The sequence below is a fragment of the Polyodon spathula genome, chromosome 17 (assembly GCF_017654505.1).
Source record: "Polyodon spathula isolate WHYD16114869_AA chromosome 17, ASM1765450v1, whole genome shotgun sequence".
Classification (NCBI taxonomy): Eukaryota; Metazoa; Chordata; class Actinopteri; order Acipenseriformes; family Polyodontidae; genus Polyodon; species Polyodon spathula.
This window is the reverse complement of record NC_054550.1, coordinates 30,602,847-30,627,744: the sequence shown is the minus strand read 5'-3', so window position 1 is coordinate 30,627,744 and position 24,898 is coordinate 30,602,847. Positions and strand designations below refer to the sequence as shown.

General features: G+C 36.2%; 1 pseudogene; it reads left to right on the top strand.

The window, feature by feature from the left end:
* LOC121329683 overlaps positions 1-24,898 on the top strand; it is a 42,502-nt pseudogene that overhangs the window by 2,751 nt on the left and 14,853 nt on the right.

Genomic DNA, 24,898 nt, shown 5'->3' with positions numbered 1-24,898 from the left:
CCTTCTTCAGGCTGGGATTATTGGCATTAGTTGATTCTGATCACCTAGGATTATCATTAAAGCATCACTAAGGCATATTAATCTTTATTGATCAGTCTAATCCTAAAGTTGTAAAAGCTTTTAATCATAGCAGCCTTGATTTTAAAGACATTTGAAAACACAGTAGGAGTTGCTATTGAGGTTGATAGATGGTGCCTTTCTGGTTTCCTCTGTGAAGAACCGCAAACATCCCAATCCCCCATGATGACAATATGATGCTTCACAAGATATTTTCTCAAAATAAATCTTTTTCAAATAAATAAACTCCCTCCTCTATTTCGATAACACATTTTTCAAATTTTGAAATTTCTATTAAAAACATTTGTCATATTGAAAGATCTGATTTCCCAGTCTTTTGCCAGACGCCGATTTATTTAAACAGAACACTATTACTGTACATCAGCATTGTATACTGGGTACTACACACTTTGCTGCTCAGTTCCTGTCACTTTGAACCTTGGCTCTAGAGGTAAACAGTGAAAAGTAAACGATTGTGTGGATTGCGTTTGACTATGGTTTGTTCAATATTAAATTACAGAGTCAGACAATCTATTTGCATACAGTCATTAATACAAACACCATTTAACAGGGTGATTGAATAACCTACACTTGTATATAATAACTGTATGCTGTTTAACTAAAAAGTATACATTTATGGAGTGCTTCACATAACTCATATTTATCTGTTGAAATTAAGCTTATTATTTGTAGCAGGATCTAAAAAAAAAAGATATAGCTTTAGGTGGCACAATTAATTAGCCTCTTATTTTGGGTGCTTTTTTGGAGTGTTTTGGTTAATTTGGTCAGCTCAGAGAAGTTGGAATTCAACCCACCAATCACTGAAAGAAATCCCATTCTGTAAGAGCTAATGAAATGCATTCCTTAGTCTATATGAACAGAACACTAGCCTAATTTAACAACTTGTTGCCATATTGACAAAACTGACAAAAAACTAAAAGAAGCATAATCAGATGAGCTTAGCTGTTGGGCTACATTAAAAAATGTTTTAAAAGCAAGACAATCCACGCCTCTATGGCACCTGTGTTTATTACTAGCACTCTTGTTTTCACATTTTCAAAGATAGTTAAATTCCTTGCTGCAAGACAGTCCATTAGCCTCTATAAAAGCATTTTGTTTGGTGCTTTACACCTAATGAGTGGGTCTGTTGATTCAGAAAGCTTGTGAGTGCATTTTCCTTTGTTGGTGTAATAAATGGTTTCATTTTAGCACCAGTGTGGTGTTTATTTCAGTTGGCCAGCACTGTTGTTTAAAAGAATTAGTATGCAAGTCCTTTAACAGTTGACTTGCAGATTGCTCGGTTTAAGACAATAGCCTTTCTTTTTTTTATTTTACACCCAGACATCGTTTGTTTGGCAGACTTGCAAATTAGGGATTGTACTGAGCTCATGAATTTCTGATCTGATTTATGAAGAAATTGTTAAAAATAAATTAATAAATGCAAGCACATAAAAACTACTGTAAACTATATTTTTTTAAACTTGATTTGTAAATCAATCTATATTAATGCCCTGTAAGCATGTTGTAACTCACCTTGATTCCACTGAAACAAGATCATGCTCTCATGTGCACCTTGTCAAGAAAACGAATCCTCAGAGCAAACAATGCAGTTTAATACAAGTGCAAGTATTTGCACAATTTAATTAATTACAACAGTTTTACATTACGATATTCACTGCACCATAAGGTGAAATCTGATGCAAACTTCATCCAATGAAAATGAGTACAATAAATCCCTGGAGTTTTAACCTAATAAAGACCCCTGATACAACTTCACCACAACATGGCTTTGTTTTAATGCAATCAAAGAAGAATCACTGAATTGATTCAAAGTAATTAGTGTCTGTTCTCTTAAGCTTGTTTATTCACAGGGGTATTGACACTGTCAGGCAAAAATCATGTAGGTTTAATCGCAAACTAATTAACTCAGTTTATGTTTACAAAAACAGAACACATGTTAAAGGCATGACATTAGTAGGTAAAGGTGTAAAATGAAAGAAAAAAATCCATCTAGCAGTAAAAGTAGGACATTTCAGAATGATTCCTTATGTGAGTAACCTTGACTGAAAGTTTCCAAATCTGAGCTTCAGGGGACAACGCAGCAAAAAGCAGTGGAACAGTGTGCTTCCGTCAAGATGCTTGAAGAGCAATAACACAGAGTCTAATGCATTGTTTCAGTCTGCTTCTGGGACTGAGTTGAAATTGATCCTGGTAGTTTGCCCAGCTGTTGAGCTTTTTGAGTAAGCGCTGAGAACAATGTTATTGTCTGAACCTGCTTTTTTGTTATAATGTATTTACTGATATTAATGTACTTACTACAGTAGAACTGCATACCAGGCAAACTGTCTTTGAAGACACTTGTGATGGATCTCCTCCATGTGGCTGATGAATAAATAATAAGCATGAGCCATGCACTTACCTCTTGATTTAAAGAGTTTGCTCTTTAGTCAAATGGTATGGCATTTGTCTTTTATACTATGAGGTTATTGGTTCGCATCCAGCCTTTGCCTTTCCATTCAATACAATGGGCTGAGATGCCAACTCATTACACACTCTTGGTTTTCAAGAGTGCGGGAGCAGAAAACTTTCGCTCCGAGCTGCACATCATGTGATGCACAGCAACTGCATTTACAAGATATACAGATAAAACAGTGGAGTCTCATGGAGAATTCAACCGATAGGGAAAGCATTCCATGACAGGAGGTAGCTGGCTTTGTCACGTTGGTTTGTTCACAAACAAGCTGCAGGTAATTACACAGTAAAGAGAACTGAAGCAAAATGGTCATGGTCTAAAAAGCTTGGTCTGTCATTGCCAATGATGGATAGTTTCGTTCTGTGCTCCTTAAAATAGCTGAAAGATGGTCTGCAGTATGTTATTGATGCCTAACTAGTTACAAATTCCCCAAGCAACTCTTGTAAGTAACAGACTTGATTAAAGCTGGAGGAAACCATATCTAATTAGTACATTGGATTTGCAAAAAAAAAAAAAAATCCTACACAGGCAACACTTTGCTTATAAAGAGTGTTCAGAGTGTGTGTGAGAAGGCCACTGGGGAAGTGGAAACAAAGAAGGTATTTATTCAGTTATTATTGTCAAACAGCTTCGGTCATTTCTAAGATAAATATGTAATCAAAGGATAGGTAAGGTGTTCATTTTGAGTTTATTAGTAACCTGGAAACGTGTTATGCTTCCACTACATCCCTTTTTCCTAACTGCTTCATAAGACCTGCCTACAAGCTGATGATACAGAAAATATGCAGATGTTGCAGTATCTGAATTCCTCATTACCATATCACTGTATTTGCAATAGTAACAATTATTTTGTTACAGCTTGAATAAATTATATTCTCTAACAATAGAAACATTATATTGAAGACGGTCTTAAATTTGAGGTTTATGATACCTTAATATCTGAGGATGGAAAATAGGCCAGTATTGAGAATATCTCATCAAACACTAGGCCTGTGTTGGCCAAGGACTGTATGTACAGCTCAAAGGCAGCATCCTAGTGTCCTAGCAACTTGGATGGCCCCCAAACTAATTTGTTTAATGCATTTACAGCCTTTATATGGGAGTCAGGTTTTTGTCCTAACAGTCTAGGCTAATTTGTGAATTATGTATAGTGGGATGGTGCATAACCACATCGTGTCAACCAGATACTTTAATTGAACACCACCCTAGATGGTGTGGGGACTCAGCATGTTGTGGGAGAGGTTGCTTATTTCACTCCAATACCTGCTTGTCAAGGTGGGTTCCGAGATGGGTTTTTGGTTCTGCAATCATTACAGTTGAGGACAGGAGTTGAATTACTGCTATTCCACAAATTCTATCCTTTGTAGAACATATGTCGTTTGGCCAGACCCTCACATCCAACAATACCAGAAGTGTCCTTTGGGAACCAGGCTTCAACTTCATGCACACCCTTGCACTATAAGAATTAAGTATTAGTGTACTGTGTTGAGAAATGCATAAAAAATAAAAGAGGTCTCTGAGTTATTTCTCAAAAAGATTTTGTTACCAAAAATGTGCCCTATTCAAAAGATATTTGCTGCTAAATAGGATTGGAGACAAAAAATATATATATGCACACTCTCACACCATAGCCAATGATATGATTTGTTGTTACAAGTTGAGGGGTAATGATCGTTCCTACATCCATGACCTTGAAAAACCCTCCAATACAATTCACAAGTAGTAGTCCATATTATATTATTTTTAGTTTAAAAATAAGTAAACAAATGTTATTAGACAGTATTTTATCTTCAAGAAAGATTGGCTGAGACATTAACCAATGATGATGAGAGTTATTAGACTGCTGATCGAACATAATAAATGATGGAATCTTCCCAAGAAAATGGATAGAATTATTAACTTGCTGTGGCGTCTCCGTGGTTCTGTGTGAGAGCTGGCGTGTAAGTAATCAAAAGATTGATGATGGCTGAAATAGACTTTTCTCTGTACTGGGAAACGTGCATGGAATTTGTGAAGAGGGCTTTATTCTATCAATTCATCTCAGAGATATAAGGGGTTTATATACAGTGCAGTAAGGAAAACAGATGTTTGAGAAGCTTTGTTTGCAGAAGTTTCCAACCTCAAACCATGCTTCCCAATGTACTATAACATTGAAAACAATGGACCAAAAATGAAGGCGATACTTTAAGCCCTGTTGATTATTATAATAGATGCAGTGGAAGCACTTTCACATAGAGGTTATTATTATTATTATTATTATTATTATTAAGCATTAATGTCTGACCCAAAGCTAGATAACTGACTGCGGCAACAGTTAGGTGTTCGGACCTGGAGATGGCTGTTTAAGAACTTTTGAAGGAGAGTGATGGGGATTGTGATTTATTCTTGATTGTTTTTGACACTGTAGGATTTCAACACACTTTGGAGTTGGAGGCTTCCACACAACTACAGTGTGCAGCAAAGTAGAAATCTGTTTTTAAAACCTACTCAAATTATTTGACAGGCATGAGGCTGCTTCGTGAACTTTCACAGTTAAAAAAGAAGTGCATCATGTTGTAATGTATTCAATTGAGAGTAAAGTGATGAGCAATGCTTGTATTTTTATAAAATATAAATCCTCATCATTACCAGTCCCCATAGGAAGGCTGTGGGTGTGAGAGATATCTCAATTTGCTGTGCATGTCATTTAGTGAAGCAAAAATGATCTAAATTAGTTTTTCTCTCCTGTAACCTGGTGTGTGTTGCTGCATACCTAGCAGTGTAAGAATATGTATAGGGCTATGGTAACACTAACACTTTCTGGATACACGGTTATTAGACATCTCTTTATCACTGTGTCACCTTACCACATGTTTTAATTATGTTACCATATAAAATTATTTTAGTGGCTATATACAGGAATTGGAGAAATAAAATGTAAACATTTGCCAGTTCAATATATGGCAAACAGGATGTAAGGAATGTTCAAGGTGTTTAATGATTTGTTACGAATATAGGGACATTCCCCAATAATTACTACCTGCAATTCCTTGCTGATAAAAATCTTTCACAAGAAATTTGAACTTCAGTTATTTGGGGAAATCATCAATAAGTATTGTTATCACTATGTCATAAGTACTAACTTATGTTTCACTGAAGCAGTGCAACTGAAAGTAGCTTAATTATCCTAATGTATTCAGTATGTGGCTGTGCTATGCTCTAAACAAACCATTCAGTTATGTTTTGTTCACCCTAGATCTTCATACACATATGTATTGTCTCTAATCAATCTATTGTAATGCAGACTTTTAGATTTCATTTAGCCAAATGGCTTTGTCCAATGTCCCCTTCAATTTAGATTTTTTTCATCCAGTTAGCATTCTTTCGAGTTGTAGCTGTTATTATTTATGTGATTATTAAGATGAATATAATAATGATCATGTTAGGTACACAGCTGTCAACAGATTCCCTTCCAGGACTGGAGTTAAGCTATAACCATGAAGTATTGGTACTTAAATCAAACATCTATTAAATGTCTCAAAACCAACAGCCTCCTTGTAGATAATGACTCAAGTGAGGTTTGCTGTTATTACTATTACTATGGTTTCTGTCTTGGTGAATAAATTGTTTATCCTTATCAATTAAGGACCCTAGACCCTGTAGTGTTTCACCATTGTGGTTAGACTTAATGTGAACGTTCATTAGATTAGTCCCTGACCGACTAATGTTTGAATCCTATGATTGTTTTTTTGTGATAAAGATATCGGCTCTATCAGGTGATGAAGATATCGGAGCTACTAGGGGGAAAGGCCATCAGTATCAGAAGTTTTTTTCCCCCAAAACCTATTACATAATTTGATATAAGGAATACAAGTGAAGGATTTGCATATCACCAATGGGTTGTATAAAATAATACTTTTGCTGCAACACTACCTTTCACACCAGTAACGACAGGCGCACGCGATATACAGCTAATAAAAATGTAGAATACATAATAGCTTTTCAGAATACTTATTTAAGTAAAGGTAAATGAATCATACACACCAGCTATATTCAGTCCCCTGGAAATGGACTGCCAGATGTTCTCCCTCATTGTCGTGTCTTCATAATTTGTGTGTCCTTAATTGTAGTTTTTTTTTCTCATCTCTTCCGTGTCGCCGGTCGCTTCATAGGCAGTGTGAGCAGCTTGTATCAAAAACCCATGTGCAGTGTGTTGTATGACACATTCGCTTGTCTGGTGTGTGGAGACATTACGTTAAAACTTTTGTTAGAGCTTTTTTCTAAATATGACGTGAACAGTCAAACAACACACAACATTTTAAACTACATGCTACATGGAAAATGCAAATAATAAGTAATGTTATACATTATAATTCATTCATAGAACATTTGTAATCTGTACAATATAATATTGTAATTTTATTTCAACAGTTTTACAGAAAACAGCCTGTCTAAAAATAACTCAATTTAAAATAAGTTATAAAAAATGTGTTGCCATGCTTCCTATGAATCACAGAAAAATGCTCCATCTGTTAAGCAGTGGTCTATACCAATATAAAAACTGTATTAATTGCACAGTACTGTGTTGTCAGCTATGCGTATGATTAACCTGCATACTCTTGTTACCCAAATTGACATTATTGGTTTTGTTTTACCACCCTGGGTTATTGTACAAAAGCCACTAGAATTTAATTCATATTTGGAATCCTATTTTAATTTGGTTGAAAGTTAGAATTTTTTCCAGGTTACTTCATGTAACCCCATGGGATGAGCACAAACAAACCAGGCTTCAGAATGAATTGAGATGCTTGCTAGTTGGAAGGTCATTCTCATTAACCATCGTCATTTACAAACCTTGCCTCACAAGCTGGGCTGAGGCACAACCGCATCTGCAAAGTAAATCTACATAATGTGTTACCAAAGTAGTACCTAAGCATCAAATTAATTGCAGTCACATATGTCTGAGAGCATTAGGGTAACCATTTTACCACAGATCTTAATTGGCTGTGCTGACTGTGTATCCAGGTGCTTTATGTATTGTGGTCTTAAATAAATAGGACATTTTCCTTTTTTTATCTGTCTCATTGTCCCAAGTCCATGAATAGGTTCAAAGATGTTAGTAACAAAACAGTAGGAAGTTAATATAATCAAAGAGTATAAATAGGTAATATGATTACGGTATTATAAAGAATTAAGGCCTTCCTTTCTGAAAACAGTTTGGTTCCCCTATCTGCATGTGAAAGTTAGATGCTCCTGTTCCTCAATTGAATGGATTTTTGTATTTTTTCCAGTATTCTAACTTTATCTCCATTGAGATAGCTAATTGATATATTGGTTAGGTCAGACCAATACCTAAAAGCTTTGTTCTTTTTTCCTTATGGATCTCTAGAAGTTGACATTTAAGTGCTGTTTCACTTTGAAAGTACTACAACCATATTTTAGTTCTTTCTTACTTTTTTAGCTTTTTGTGAGTTCACCCCTGCCAGGTCCTTATTATTGATAAGGATTTAACTTCCACTGGCAGAATTGTTACTATAAACTTCCTGAGTTTGAAATTCCAACTAACCTGTCACTCAGTCAATGCTTAATGCTTAAACCGATCCCCTCTGGGTTGTTATTCAGCTCAGCAATGTAGGTGCTTCATATCTTTAGATTTCAAACGCTTTTCGTTTCAGTCTTTAGCCTTCAACCTTGCCACTCAGTACCTTGAACCGCAGTTACTGGTTCATTTTCAGTGAAAGTAATGTTATTGCTGGAAGGGCTGCGGCAGCACATCAGGTTAAAGAATTTTGATACCTAATCTGACCGCTTTGACCACTAGCAGCACAGGCTGATTTGTTATTATTTTTGGCTGGTGGCTATACAGACTGGGAGCAGTGACTGAAAAAGATAACACCAGGGGATGCATTTAAGGATAATTATAAAGAAATTCACTGGAGATGGCAGCAACCAGTATTGCAGCCAAAGAAAAATGACAGGTTGAAAATTGTTTTGTCAATAGCATTGGTTACAACTGTGGTTCTTTGTTTCTATTTATTTTTGAGAACCATGCAAAATAACATAATAAGGCATTCACCATTTAGAGTAACATTTGCATTTTTTGCTGATTCTGGTTATTCATTCATTAAGATCATTAAAACATGGTCATTTGTGCAGGAGGTTTGCAGAGGCTGTGTTACTAAATGTGATAACTTAAAAATAAAAGGAAAACAGCATTGTATTTGTAATACTGAAGTTGGGAAACTTCATTTAGATTCAACATTAAATATATATCATCAAGAATGTATATAAGGAATATTTTATTGAGCACGGCTTTTTTAAAAGAACAGTTTCCTCAATTAAATCAAGTTTGCAGTTCATGAAACCATAAGAATCTGTTTTAGCATCTATGTTTATATCCATGGTTATATATGCTTCTTAAAAAACAGTGTTTAAAATGTATGGGAATATGGGCCAATGTCTAAAGATGGGGTTTTCAAATGTATTTGGGAATTGCATATGCACCATGCTAAACAAATTTTGTCCTTCTTTTGTATGAAGTGTATGATCATGATTTTAAAACCTTATTAATTAAAATTATGGTTATTGATTTTTAAAGCTATAATATTTTCAAGATCAGTTTAATAAAACTCTGATATGTGATTACATTACTAACACAAAGTTCAGATTTTGTTAAACTAGTGGAGAATAGCAGGATGCAGGAGGAAGGGATAATTGGCAGGATTATTGCCAGGAGCAAAACTGACCAGTGGTGACAAGTGGTTTTATTACAAACACAGTACAGTAAATCTTAAAACAAACTCTCTTTCAAAAGTCACATTGAAAGATTAATAGCTGTTTTTACAGCCTTAATACAGAGCACTATCAAACTGTTACTGGAGAGGGTACACAAAGACATATCCCTGCTCCCAGGGATAGAAAGGGCTGGAATAACAATGATGGAGGCTTGGCGGAAACAGGTGACCTCACATCACGGGCACGTCTACACAAACTGGAGCATACAGAAAAGAAAGACAAAATGCAAATTAAAACATTTTCCCCTGTTACAGTGGTTATAGAGCTTTTAACCTCATCTTTTGTCTTCGACAGAGTAGAGAATACGTAACGGCATTGCATCACATGACCCAGCCCATTACACTCATGATATCAATTATTTTACAGAAAAGAATATATATATATATATATATATATATATATATATATATATATATATATATATATATATATATATATATATATATATATATATATATATATATATATATATATAATATATATATATATATATATTTACCTGATTAAATAAAATCTTGTGTGTATCCACTTTCTGTCATGCAGGTCGGTACTACTAATTCAATCTCTCCAAATCCTGCTAAGAAACTGTTACTTTCCCATATCCAACGGTGGTTATGACCATAGAAGGTGTGTTTTAATTTAAATTAACCACCGTTTAAGAAAAAAATTGTGTGAATACAGTGCCACATTGGCACATGGAGGACATTTAAAAAAGAAAAATTGGCAGCTTTATTTTTTCAGAGTAAAAGTACAGGGTTCAAACTACATACTCACCGCCCTGTCAGAAAAGTGTAGGGGCCATGGGCCCCCCTGGCCCCCGCGGTGGCGACGCCCCTGTTACAAGCACTGTAACAAAACAAGGGAATATAAAACAAGACCTTAAAATATAATTTGAAGCTAGTTACTCACTGTGAATGCAGTCACTGTGCAGCACTTATTAGATCTCACCTGACACAACTTTTTCAGTCTACAGTATGTGCAGCAGAGGCAGGTTCGTGTTTCAGATGGGGTCCTAATACCCGTGTCACAGGGAGTGAAGTTAGTATGGCGGCAAGTTAAGAAATGCAAGATAAACGTAAATTATCTTCAAATCCTTGCTATTAACCATTTGTAAAGCTGGTTAGTGTGGTTACCCAGCTGGCTCTAACCAGGAAAAGTAAAATAAAATAACAATTCACACAATAAACTGAACATGTCAGCCAGCATCCCATAGCCCCTTTGTAATATCTAGATGAGCTATCTCCACAATCAGTCGGCATATTCCAATGAGACAGTGCACACATCCAAACTGTCACTGTATTTGAGACAGCGCAAACCCCACTACCCCCACAACCACATATCTTTCATTTAGAGGTTGCCAAACATTTCCCAGCGTGCTAGCCCCTCCACTTCTAATAACCGTGCGGCTGTCTTTAACACCAGAGAAAGCATTCCAATGGGAGAGCAGATGCAGTGCATTCTGACTCACATTCTTTTCTTTGCTAGTTGTAGTCCAAGGCCAGATGGAAAGTTAATTCATATAACTGATTGTGTGAGTGCAAGCAGATAAAAAAACCTTTATAATCAAACGACTACTATGACAAAAAAAGATGTTTACATATATATCAGCCAAAAATTAATTATTCTTTTTTTTTTTTAAATATACAACAATTACACGAAACCAGGGAAACCCAGTAAAAGGAACAGAACTCTGCTGGAAAACGGGACAATCATTAAGCACCTAGGCGTGTGGTTAGATTACACACAATCCCTGAATGTTCATATACTGTAACTGCACTTAATAGTGAAGAGATCATCAGTCTATTCTCATCATGTGTAGATCAGTGGTTAAGCCACATATTGAGTTAAGTTTTGCACCACCACACACACTCTAAATATTAGAGGGATTTTTTTAAATGGAAATAACATTGTGTCCTAACACCACTGTAAATATCAGCTGCAACTTGTTTTGTGCTGTGCTGCATGCAGCAGAGAAATGATTCTGTTACTGAGTCATGTATGCTATTAAATAACCTTCTCACAACTTGCTTGTCAGGTCAAATCACTGCGCTTTCAAACATTTGATCTGGCATGGTAACAAGGAACATGACTGAAGGGGATTTGCATACTAAAACAGCAATTTATTAAAAAAAAAAAAAAAAGTTATTTAGTCAGCCACAGTACATTATTTGGAATGGTATTCTGTGCACAGCACTTAGATGTTGTATGTGCAAATTTGATCCTAGTATGAACACCTTTATATTGTGCATTGATAGTTTAAGTGGTTTGACAAAAGCTGTATGATTACCTAATTTTTATAAGCATTTAAAGATGTAGTGTCACACAATATAGTCTTTTAAAATATATTTATAAGTCTGTGTTCAAAATATCCGCATTTTAGAAAAGTTTTTTATCTGATCGTAATGAAATTACTTTACCACAAATTACTCAGTATCATAATCTAGGGACATACAGTATAGAAGCCCTATAGATTATAGTTATCTACTTTTTATTGGTTCTGACTGAATTTTGAAGAGCATTATAGCTTTTGTGGGGGATGTTATCATACATGTTTCAATTTAATGATTAGTAAATTTGGTGAATATGACATTTTTCGGACTGAGACTAAAGAGTCAAGTGGACAAAGTTTGACCATTGATCTCAAGTACTATTCAGGGGTTCTTGCACTTCCATACCTAGTGCTTAAGTTACTGTACAGTGCTGGATAGGTGTGTTGCAATTCATGGTGTGTCTGGCAGCGCTGTGATAAAGAATGTTCAATAGTCTTAAATGATTATCTTCCGCTTTACTAAATAAAGATGGACTGGGCACAACGTAGGATAATGCATTCATAAAATGAGCAGCTGTTTTTTCACTTGTGCAAGCCTTTCTGGCCTTTTCTTACTAAAATGAACCTTGAGTGTAAAACAACATTCCACGTCAGAACCTTTAGACAGTTGTATATACATAAAACTCACTTTATGATAAAGGGTTGTATACAATAAGGGTAACTTAATTTACTATAAGAACAATAAGGATGCAGATTTTTTTTTTTTTCTAAAAAGAAGTTAAGTCATTAAACTGGCCACAAAGCAGCAGAAGATTCTCCAGTTCCATGTTCTCAGTCTGTCCCCCATGATATGATTGTGATCTCTTTTTTGGTGGTGCTTATCAATACCCAGTTGGCTGGGTTGTTGTTGTTGTTGTTGTTGTTGTTTTTTTTGTTTTTTTTTTAATGTAGACAATAGTCATTCTCTAACTCTGTGAAATAGCATAACTACGACATATGATATTGAACAACTGGACTCCAATGGGGATAATGCTTTGGCAGTGGTGGAGGACATTTAACACTTAAACCCAGAGAAATATTCAAAGTTCTTGTTGAATTATGCAAGAAGGGCTGCAAGCTGTGGTATTCATGACAGGATAGTTACATTTGGTTACAGGAGCATATGAGGCTCCTGTAAGGTGTTTCAAGGGCTTAGCTTATCATCATTTTTTGTTGTCCGCTAGCCTGCCTTCATCCAGATTTGAATTCAAGGTACTGATGAATTATATGTAAATGCTAGTAATTCAATTGTAACACGTAACAACGGAAAGTAAAATGGAACAGTATGGAAATCGGAAGGGGATTGGTGTGATTTTGGGTGAAAGCTCTAAGAGAGTTAGGTGCTGCATCAAGGGGCAAATGTTCTTTTTTTTTTAACCTCTGCTGAATAAATAGCTGCTTGCTTTCTAGACTGACAAGTAAGAAGATTGTCTGTTAAATAGTACTTTTTTTTTTGTGGACAAGACAAGGCCACAATCCCAGCAACTAATTAAAAAGTGCATTATTGTAGATAACAGCAGTTTGGAGAGATTTAGAGACCAATAAAAAGGATAGGATCTGTAGAATCAGCCAGGAGTATGCCAATATTTGAAAAGAGCTCATTACATTTAAAACATCTTTAACTAAAAGGGAAGCTTGCCGCCCGATAATGATTAGTGAGAGTCAAACTGTAATGCCATTAGACAGAAAGGGTTAAATAACATAACTTTGTATGAGTCTTACTTTAGTCATCTGAACTTGATATTGATTTCATGACTCAATGAAGGTGCATACATTTTCATCATGATTTCATAAAAACAAGCCAGGGTATAAATAAACCTTCTACTGGTAGTTTGTTAATATAATTTCTGTAGTGTTCTGGTCAGAGGCCCTTGATGCAGCTCAACCCCCAGCTCAAAAATAAAGCTCCTTGCTCCTTATATAGTGAAATCTCTTCTTCTGACAAGCTACATATAAAAAAATACAAGTCCCTTTAGTGGAATTATTTTTAGCTACAATAACTAGATAATTTCTAAACACAAACCGTGCCAGGCAATAATAGGCCTTTAGCGTGCTGTCTGAAATAACCAACATGCATGAGGAACTTCTTATGTTTTATTACTAGTTTCAAGATAATTTTTTGGTTTGTGGGTTCAAATTATGAACAACACCATTGTATACCTGCGGACCTCTGCCCTGTTTTAGCGAGAGAGTGTGCAATGTCCATAAAAGCACTTATTCGTTATTTTGTTATTTCCAAAGTGAATGCTGCTGAATCATTCTTGGACGCTGCAGTAAGGTGTTTCATCATTCAGGATGTCAGAGCCGGTAAACTCGTGCCTCGTTGCTTTTGTTTCCCAGACGTTCTGAATACATATTTAGACAGCAGGAATAATTGTGTGCATTTGCTTTCTGCCAGCAAGGGATGCCCTCGCTTATCCTTCTTTTTGTATTCTGCAGGCGTGAACTTGTCAGCGTTCAGACACTTTATCTTCTTTCATTTTGTGCTGGCTGCTGCTGCCTGGGGAACGGGCTCATCAGCCTGGTGAAATGGGACAGAAAATAGGATTTATTTTCTGTGCGCACCCCAGCAGCATCGATTCGTAAGTGGCAGAGGAAAAGAGGAATCATCACAGAGTCTGTGCGAGAGGTTGAACCTGAACGTCAAAACTCATTTTGCACTCCATTATTACGCCTTTAATCATTTACAAATATTTCTAGCTTTGTTAGTATTTTTAAACAAATGATGTTCCAGGCATACAAATACGTAGTCAGTGGTAACACAGGGTATAAAATAATGTGAACCAATTGGGTGACATATTTAAGCCGTCTTTAGCAGCATAAATACATATTAAGTTCAGGGAACATTACCTGCTCATAATTTTCCTCTTCACATTTCTGATTGCCAATCTCCATGTATTTGTCTTCTTTAATTTTGAAATAATTTGCCTATGATAGCACGCTTAACTGATGGGAAAAATTCAGTGATCCCAGTCATTTCCATTGTATGAGAAGCCGTTAACTATGAACACACTGCTTTAAAATAATGTGTTTTAATTCCAGTATGTAACAAATCATTATAATACGATATTGCCTATACAGTGGCAATATGGATTAACTACCATTTACTATTTTATCCACATATATTTTCTCAAAAATGATCAGACCAGAATAGTGTAGTAGTCTTAATTTCTGGCTTAATTTAAAATTGCCTAAGGAGTTGATTTGAAAGAACGCCATGTTGGCAGATTTTATTTACAGTAAATGTTCATAAAAAATCAATTGGACTCTCCATATTGCACATTTGTGCAAATGAAAATATGCAACCCAGTGTGTAAAAAACCTATACTTACCCCATGCAGTACTGTACATGGCATGATTACGTATTTACTTTACATGGGGACACATCCCATTCTGTATTTAACTTGGATATAAAAATAATGATTCCCTTCAGAGTATTTAATAAATGCAAAATAACTAAATCTGAACAAGCACTCACACTAATTCTTTGCTAGGGAAAGTTGTGATCTTTTTTCATGGGTGTTCTTAAGAGCTCCTTTATGAACTGATGCGTGAGCTGTTTATCTGCATTCAGAACATAGCATTTTCCAGGGTTTCCTGTCTACAATGTTCTTTGCAGTGAGTATAGAACGCTTAGAACTTTTTTTACTTTTGAGGGACTGTTTGTGGCTTTGCTCCATTTAAGTATGAGTTAAAGGGAATCAGAACTTTCTCAAAATAGGCTGAGACAAGAGTTTCGTAAAACTAAGATGGGTGTGTTTTAAAGCGATCACAATGGATTCCAGCTCTGATGTTTACCCTCGGCTTGGATAAAACTATGAAACAATCGTGTTGTATGAACCCATATGGAGACCTCTCCAAATGTGCGTTTTGTACACATTGTGGTGCAGTTACAATATGCTAACAACAAGCTTCAAAAGAGCACACCTTGTTAATTTTGATGCCTCAGAAGGACAAAGAGCTTCCATGACACCTCAGTCCCCCAATATTGAACCCAAAGAACATACAGTATATAGTGGAAGCAATGCTTTCTTCTGTATCAAGAATGCCCCTATTTTACTGTAAGCTATATTTAACATACTGACTAATGCTAGCATGGTTTGAGTACAACATTCCAATGAGCTTTATAAATTCTGATAAGTACACCCATCTATGTTTAATCCAGGACCATATGAATTCTGAGACAGTCTCAGTCGAAATAAAATACTATTCAGAATTACTGCTGCAGCCAGTCAGCCTAAATGACTAATAGCTTTGATAAATCACAGATCTCTCAGGCAGATATGTTTACATTGATTCATGTTACAAAATGTGTATCATCTGTCAGTATACATGCACAGGGCTGTAAATAATGACTGTTTTAGAGGATGTCAAACACAGAAAACCTACACGTGTAAGCAGATTTTAGAGAACGTTCGCCTCATGGAGAAGTCATATGTTTATTGATCAAGCAATTGCAAAAATAGTTTATAGATCAGGGGGCTTAAATGTTGAAGCTGCTCAAATTCACGCAACAGTATAAGGCAGAGAAGGAAATCGATAACTTCTCTATGCACTATGCTTGTTCTCTCTCTCTCTCTCTCTCTCTCTCTCTCTCTCTCTCTCTCTCTCTCTCTCTCTCTCTCTCTCAGATCACCAGTGAAATCATTTTGGTGGTCTTAACATAGACCTCAGTGCAGGATGGGGGTCAGTTTAGGATTGAGGCTTGCTCTAAAGTGCAAACCTTATGTGCTCTTGTAATTTGCCAGCTCAATAAACTGTACAGTATGTTAAGGTTCCTATTGAAATTTGACCACACATTTCACTGATCCCAGCTCATAGCTAGTTTTGCACCTCATCTGCAATAGATAAAAATGAGCCACAAACACACTGTAAAAAAAAAAAAATTGCATTACTTTCTTTCAGATTTCTCGGAATCTGGGGAAGATGTACAGCGAGATGATTTTTGTGAATGGTTTTGTACATTGTGATCCACATCCAGGCAACATGCTGGTAAAGAAATGCTCCAAAGCCAATAAGACTGAAATTATATTGCTCAACCATGGTTTGTATCAGGTAAGACATGTGTTGCAATCGCTGGACTTCCAGAAAGATAATTTCTCACTTTATACACTCTATTATTCATTGTTGTAAGTATATAAAAATAAACTGTGCCATCTACAAACCATTTAACTGAAGAATATATTTCAAGTAGACTGTAGATCACTACTAGGTTATATAAAATATAATAGATACTGTACCAACAACTGAAAAAATGCATGCTGTTATGTAACATATTAACTGATTTATCATTATTGCAAGTATAGGTTGTCTCAAGCTTTTCTGCAAGTAAGTTGCTTCATTTAAAAAGAGTCATATATTAAATGATAGCACCAATAAGAGTTTATGTCATTGTTTTCATTTCTCTGTTTCTTGCAAATCAACTTGCAAATCAGATTTGTGGTTCCACACCAACAAACACTTCACTTAAGAATTCTTTATTCCAGTTTTTCTCACCTAGGTATTGAGTGATAAATTCAGACTATATTACTGCCATCTGTGGCAGTCTCTGATAAAGGCTGACATGAAGCGCGTTGAGAAATACAGCCGCCGTCAGGGGATTTGTATCCTCTCTTTGCCTGTGTGTTAACGGTGAGATTCTGGACTGCAGTCAACAGTGGAATCAGTCAAACCACTGTTGCAAATAAAGAGGTACATTCTCAAGTTTTAACATGTTCTTTATTTATTGTAATCACATATCTTATGCTGTAGTGTACATTTAAAAATACCCTATAGATGTTGATTTCATTAATAATTTAGATTCTCAAAGCTGTTTACTCTAACTCTGCCTTAGCGTTATTTATTCTAACAAGAAGAAAACAACATTTACAATTCTAAAACAAATAAGAAACTTCTGACTATCTCAACCCCCTAAAATTAAATGTAATTTTATTGGGTGAGTTTTTACTATCTGCTTAGTGCTAATACATAGAACATGATGGTGGAATAGTAGTTTATCTGGTACTCGCCGAAAGGTGTTTCCAATCAGCAGAAATGCAGGGGAAGACTACGATCCCGTAATCCACGCATGTCAATAATACTGGCTTTTCTGTGTTCTTATGCATGTTTTAGCCTTTTAGTTTTGTTCCCCTTTCTTAACAGAGGTATTCTTACTGCAACACATCCTTTAAGTCCTGATTTTAGGATTGACCTTCGTACTTTTGATTTGATGGACAACAACACCTGTGCCTCCTGCCAGTTCTGTTGTTAATTCAACGCTTGTCTTCTTTCTATTCCTTAAGGTTATTTTCTTCAAGTATTGCTCTTCCTTGTTAGACAGCTTTTTGGGTCTTCCAGGCCTAGGTTTCTCTGTACTTGTTGACTGTGCTTCAGATACCACACCTTGAAAATCAAGTGATGCGAGCTATTTCACTCAATGTTTTTCCTTCCTTATGAAAGTCAAGGTTGTTATAATAGTAGAAAACACTAGTGGAGGCTTTGAGTAAATTGTTGATGCTCATAATGCATCAGATTAGAAAAATGCAACATGTCTAAGGCTTTTGCACAGCAGTAGGTGTGTATGTGTGTGTGTATATATATATATATATATATATATATATATATATATATATATATATATATATATATATATACTGTCAGGTGTTATTAACGTAATCTTTTATTAACGTAATGACTAAATGGGGGAGTTTGCTAGCCATGTTAGAAAATAATTGCATTGCACCCCCTCCACCCCCTTGCTCTAGGCTTTACTGAATTTGCTGCAAAGCTACTGATTCCTAACTGCTCTGCAAGTCCATTGTGTAATGGTGAATTAATGTGGAGGGTTTGCTTCAATGTGTGATCTACTCACTTAAAAAAGGAGGGCTGTTCCAGTGTTAAATTCCCCCATGCTAAATTTATAAAAATGCCATGATACAGTGCAGCCTGTGGGCAAAGAAAGACCCAGAATAAATACAGAGAGGTTGGTGATTTGTGTGATCAGAATTTATTCTTCTTCTAGGATAAGCCAGTTCTTCTTTGTAAAGCAACTAACTTTCATAACCATCCTTCTTAAGAGGATGCTGTCTGCATTGTCACAGCTTGCGTGATTGCAGTTCAGTTTGCTGTATTATCCAGATTTTTTTTCTTAAATTGAAAATGATATTGATAATGCCTAGAGTTACTTTGTAATGATTTGTGTACCTTTATGTATTGTAGATTTGCAGATTGACAAATGTCTTGATGCATGTGTTTTTTGGCATACTGTTGTTTCCCTGTAACTGATATAAATCAAATAATAGTTAGGTCAAGGATTTGTCACAAGTTTGGCCTTAAATGACTGCTGAAGAAAGCTGCTTTCGTAACATGCAGTCAGTCAGGGGCACCCAGCAATAATGGTACTTTCACAGGTACACAGTTAACTAACGAGGTAGATAACCCCCGTAAGAACCAGACACATCTCTGATGGTCTGTGAGGAAATACAAATCTGAGCTTTTGTTGTGGGCGCAGACTGCTGTGTCTGTCTTTCTTCAAGAAGAGCAGTAGCAACACACACAGTCATCACGTCTTTGCAGTGCATCTGGCTGCCTTTCAAATGCTTCAATACAGTAAAAGAAAACAAACAAAATACAGAAACACATTACTTCCATGTGCAGAGCCTCACCCCTACCACAAACATCAACTGTATATGCATTTGTGTCTGATTAGTGTCTGTACTGTGTAGGTTGTGAGGCATATTAATGAAAACTGCAGTAATCAAGGGTAGTAGGATTTGAAAGATTGCAAGGTTTTTATCAAGGTTTTAAATCTGCTAAGGGATAGGAGCATACCTAATTTATTTTCCAACGGAGCACAGACCTTCACTATTTACTTATCCATATATTCTAGAGATAAAAGGCTGGAATTGCTAAAAGCATACTAATGTTGTTTTTGAAAATGCAGCCCTCAAATGTAGCTGAATTAATAGAAACCATTAGAAGATCATATAATCTGAGTGATGGATAATTTCCCCAAAGTACCCTTTATACTTACCTTAAGAAATCCCTTGTTTTACCTAATCATAGGGTAGCTCAGAACACAAACATTTATTTGAAAGACATTTTAAGCTATTGGGTAATGGGTAATATCCAGTAATATTCATTATCCAAAAATGAATTTATTGGATATTGGATTAATTGAGAAGGCTGGTCCCTGGTTCAAATCCCAGCTCAGCCACTGACTCATTATGTGACCATGAGCAAGTCACTTAACCTCCTTGTGCTCTGCCTTTTGAGTGAGACGTTGTTGTGACTCTGCAGCTGATGCATAGTTCACATACCCTAGTTTTGTATCTTGAAAAGCGCTTTGTGATGGTGATCCACTATGAAAGGCGCTAGATATAAAAATAAAGATGTGCTAAATGATTCATTTGCAAGTTGTCACACCGTTTGGAATTCAGCATGCAGAATTATGCATGAGGTTTACACACAAAAGGTAAGTACGGTTCTGAGTTTGTCACAGTGATAGTGACCAAGGAGGACAGAGTGAGGAATTTAACGTTTACAGACAGGAGCTAAATGTATCAGCAGAAGTGATGGGAATTATGAAAGGCTTTTTGGTGCTGAATCAGCAAGAACATTAACAGCAGTGAAACATTAAGGACAAAATAAATCTACTCCCTAGGAGAAGGACGGGGTCTTGTCCCAAATCAGACCGTCCCGCGAGACAGTCAAAGCAGAGAAAGTAATTGTTAATGGAACATTTATGTTTAACTCTGCAAATCAAATAAATATTTGTTTGTTGAACTTGATCTACCACTGATTTATTTTGTAATATTAATCAAAAGTCAGCAAAGCACTCGCTCAGTCAATTTAGAAGTTCTGTACATTTCAAAAGGTGTTTGGTGAAACGTCACTTTTTAAACATTAGATGCCGTTTGATTGCTTCTGTTTATAACTGCACCTCAACTCGCACTCTGTGTACATTCATTTATTGGATATTTACAGTTTATTTTGTATGTTGTAAAGCTATTTTAAGCACAGCCTACTTAAATATCACAAGTACATGGTGACTATATAAACGTATTAACATAGCCGAAAGTGTTGCATATACACCTGCCTTGTAATCTTCACATATCCCAAACTGTCTGAGGATGTACGAGTACATTGTAACATTGAAACTTGAGTCACTATTGAAACCATCTTTTAAAATGAAACAAACTTGTTCGGTAATTGTTTACCGGTAATCGTTTAGCCTGAACTGCAAGTATGATTTTCTTGTTTTTGTGCACAGCGCTGTCAAATTGCTTGTCAATAGTATCTTTTCTTAGATAATCCAAAGACACATTCCAAGTCGAGCAAAACAGAATCCCACCATCTGCATGCAAATTCCCCTTTTCGAAGCTCTGGACGCGAACTTCTGTTGAAATGGATTCAGCATTTTTTGATTTGTCAGCTGTCTGCATTTTTAATGTTAGTCATACATGCAAGCTAATAAACAATAAATAATAAATAATATCTAAACAACCATTTTAAGCTTCCTGTCTCTGACTCGAATGTTACGTCATTGTACAGTATTGAACACATTCTGGGTGGTTCCATGAGTGTTAAGCAGCCTGAATAAAGAACTGGTGCTTTGTGGTGTGCTATTGCACCTACAGTACAACACATTATAACTTTACTATAGACATCAATATGTATACTTTTTAACCTCTTGTAACAAATTGTAACAATATGGATTTATGTAACTGGTATAGAGAAGACAACCTCCTGACTGAGATTTTTTCAATGATAGGGTGTTTACTGTATTTCCCTATGGAACGGTACACAAGCACTCCTCCAGTTCATTTGGAATTTCTGTGTTTGTTTTTCTCAGCAGCCGGCGAGGATTTATTTTAAGTTTAGAGAAAATCTATTTTTTTGAGGATCCCATCATCTGAGTCAGGAACTGGCGACTTCTCGTGCTGATCATGTTTTTGTAAGGAACAAAACCTTTTAGAAACCAGATAGGTTTGCTTTCCATCTAATTAAACCTTAAGATTAATTAGTTATGAAAAAATAAATAAACACAGACCTGTTTCCTAAATGACATGCCCTGTTAAGTATGTTTATTCCCCATCTAACTTTATTACACTTGTGAGTGGCATTACTAATGTTTTTTTTTTTTTTTTTTTGGGGGGGGGGGGTTCTGGTTTAGAGACAATTATAGCAACCTGACTTTCTATCACGTTGCCTGGTGTGAGTCAAACAGTAAGGCATAATGACACTCCCTAGTGAGCAAATTATGGCGTCTGCTAATGAGACCACTGAGATCAGGGACTTAAAGACCAAGGTGATTAATCTCAGCAGATGCTAAAAATCCTTAATTCTTTCCCATTTGTAGATCTGTGTACAGTGCAGGTAAATATACAGTATGCATACATGTAAAACCAAAACTAAGTAAATCAACATCCAAAATAAGGGCTGTGAAAACCTAGTTTAGTTTTTCAAGAAGCAAAAAGTCATGTATTTTTTATTTTTTTTGTTTATTTTTTTTTTCGTTCACATAAAGTCAGAAAAAAACAACATATGAATCCAAATTAACATGTATTTATACTAAAGTAATACTAAAATGACTACAAAAGATTTAGAAGTGAGTCGTTTGTGGGGAATAATAGCCATTTTCTATACTTTTGAGGCATAAGCAATTAGGAAATATCACTTACTACCCAGGAACAAAAAAAAAAAAAAAAAAAAAAAATGTTACATGGTGTAATGAGAAGCTGGAATATCACTTATTATTATTATTATTATTATTATTATTATTATTATTATTATTATTATTATTATTTTGCTACCTTACACTAAATGTCACTGTAAAAAAAAAATTGATCACTGGTCAACAGGAATTGTTTTTAATTGCTTTTTTAATACCCAAAGTGCAGCTTAACAGAGAGTAAACTATTTAATGAATATTCGCAGCACTCCAGAATTACAGACAGTATGTTTCTAGCCCTTAATTTCAGATATTCCTTTAGCCTTTTGTTTCATTGCTGCTTGCTTCAGTTCCCATTAGAACCGCACTCTATGTATATTAATTTGTCGATTATTATTAAAATTATAATAATTGTAATTAATGATCTGTGTCGACCTCTCCGGCTTTCTCAACCTCCCCCAGGAAACCTGCAATGAGCTTTGCCAGATGCGTTCTCATCACACAGAATGCAATTTCTTTCATGTTCTACTTCAATCCCCTGTACAGCCGATGCTGCTTTTATGATATAGGACTTAAAGAACATGGAAAGGGTCTTCCTTAACATCAGCTCCAATTCCTATCACTTGGTGTCTTGTAACAGACCACTGCAATGAAACCCGAGGGGTGGAGGCACTACACAATGAACAGAAAAAAAAAACAGCTGGTATAGATTGTAGGGGATGCTATTGATTAATAATTGCACACCTTTCCTCTGGGATCATTTAAAAACAATATATGATGTATAGGATAGCGAGTGTCTGCAGCTCTTAAATGCAGGTTCTGCTGCCTATTCAGAACTGTGGTCATTTCAGCTTTGTTATTACTGTCAATCTCTTCTACACCCTGTGTAAAGCTACTGAGATTAAAGATGGACTTCAGCAAAATCTCAGAGTCAATATGATTAGTTGTGGAATGTGACCTCTGCTGATTATCTCGTTTAGCTCATGCTGTAGGGAGGTGTACAGTGAATTACATACCCAGGCCGATTCCTCTAGCTCTTTTTGCTGATGCATCCAGGATCCCCCAACAGGGCTGGATTGTAGTTCTTTAAGTACCTCTTGTCAAAGACCCAGTTCATCTGTTGGAAATGGTTGGAGGATGCAATACAGTAGTTACATATGCAGCCCTTAAAAGCTATAGTGGCAGTAATAATACTCCCTTTGCAAATATCAGTAGAAATGTACAACTATCAGAAACTGCTTTATAGTGGGATGCTACACACAATAATATTTTTATTGAGATTTGCTGCCCGGCCTATTCAAAAGATTTTATTTAAACATTCAGAACTATTTCCATGCACACCAGGTAAGCTAAAATATGCAAAATACCTTGAATTATTGTTACATTAATGCACTTATGTAAAAATATAAAGACATTCCTCAGCATTTGCTCACTAGAATAGAAAGCACCTACTCTAAATCTACTTTGAACACAGTTTTTTTTTTTAAATTAACATTTCTTGCAATCATGGGGCTCCCGAGTGGGAGTAAAGGCGCTCTGGGTGGAGTGCAGGATGCACCCTATAGCTTAGAGGCCGACAGTTTGAGTGCAGGCTATTCCACTGGCAACTGTGGACGGGAGTTCCCAGGGGGTGGCGCACTGGGGGTGCTTACGCTTACCCCTGTAGCCTGGCCAGGCGCCCTCGGGCTTGCCTGTAAGCAGTCCAGAGCTGCATTGTCCTCCGACGCTGTAGCTCTTGGTTGGCTGCATGGCAGGCCTAGAGAGTGAAAAGAAGTGGTCAGCTGAAGGTACACGTTTTGGAGGACAGCGTGTGTTCGTCTTCACCGCAGTGTCTGCGCTGAGGCGGTAGTGGTGAGCTGAGCCTAAATACAATTGGCCATTTCAAAGTGGGAAAAAAACAGGGTAAAATCAATTGAAGACTACTAAATTTTTTTTAAAAATTAGTAAAAATGAAGACATAAATGGAAAATAGCTCTGCAAGAATATTCCAAAATGCAAAAACAGGGTTCCTATTTGGTGTGGCTGAACTTTGGAATTTCTGAATGTTTTTGAAAAAAACTGAAATTCTGCACTGCTATTTACTCCCATGAGAATGGATTTTATTTTGAAAAAGTACCTTCTAAAAGCTACTGTTGAGCTTGCGTTACAATTCCATGGGGAGTGTAAACATTGTGTCTGAAAGAGAGGAAGACTGCAAGAGACAGGAGATGAAAAAAAAAAAGATCTGAGAGAAAATGGTGAAACCACAAATGAAATCCTATCTTGTCATTCAAACTGAACAGCTGATTACAAAGCATCAGTCAGTCATGTATAGTGAATCTGTTCTCTTTTTTGGAGTAGTCTGGAGCTTCATATTGTGTAGTCTGTCCTGAGCAGCTCTATAGTGTTGTAACAGGGCTGTGACAGTAAGGTCTTCCACAGAACCAATTCTGTCAGTTTGTTTATCTCAGACACAGACAGGCAGGCCTGTGCCATCAGCTGTGTAGAATCTTCTTTGATGCAGGACCAGTTTAGATGCTGAAAAAGGAAATCTGACTGATGTTGGGCCAGATGTCTCAGCACGTCTATATGATTCAGCTGTTATTACACTATTGGCTGTGATACACAGATCAATCTAAGTGGGCCTATGAAAATG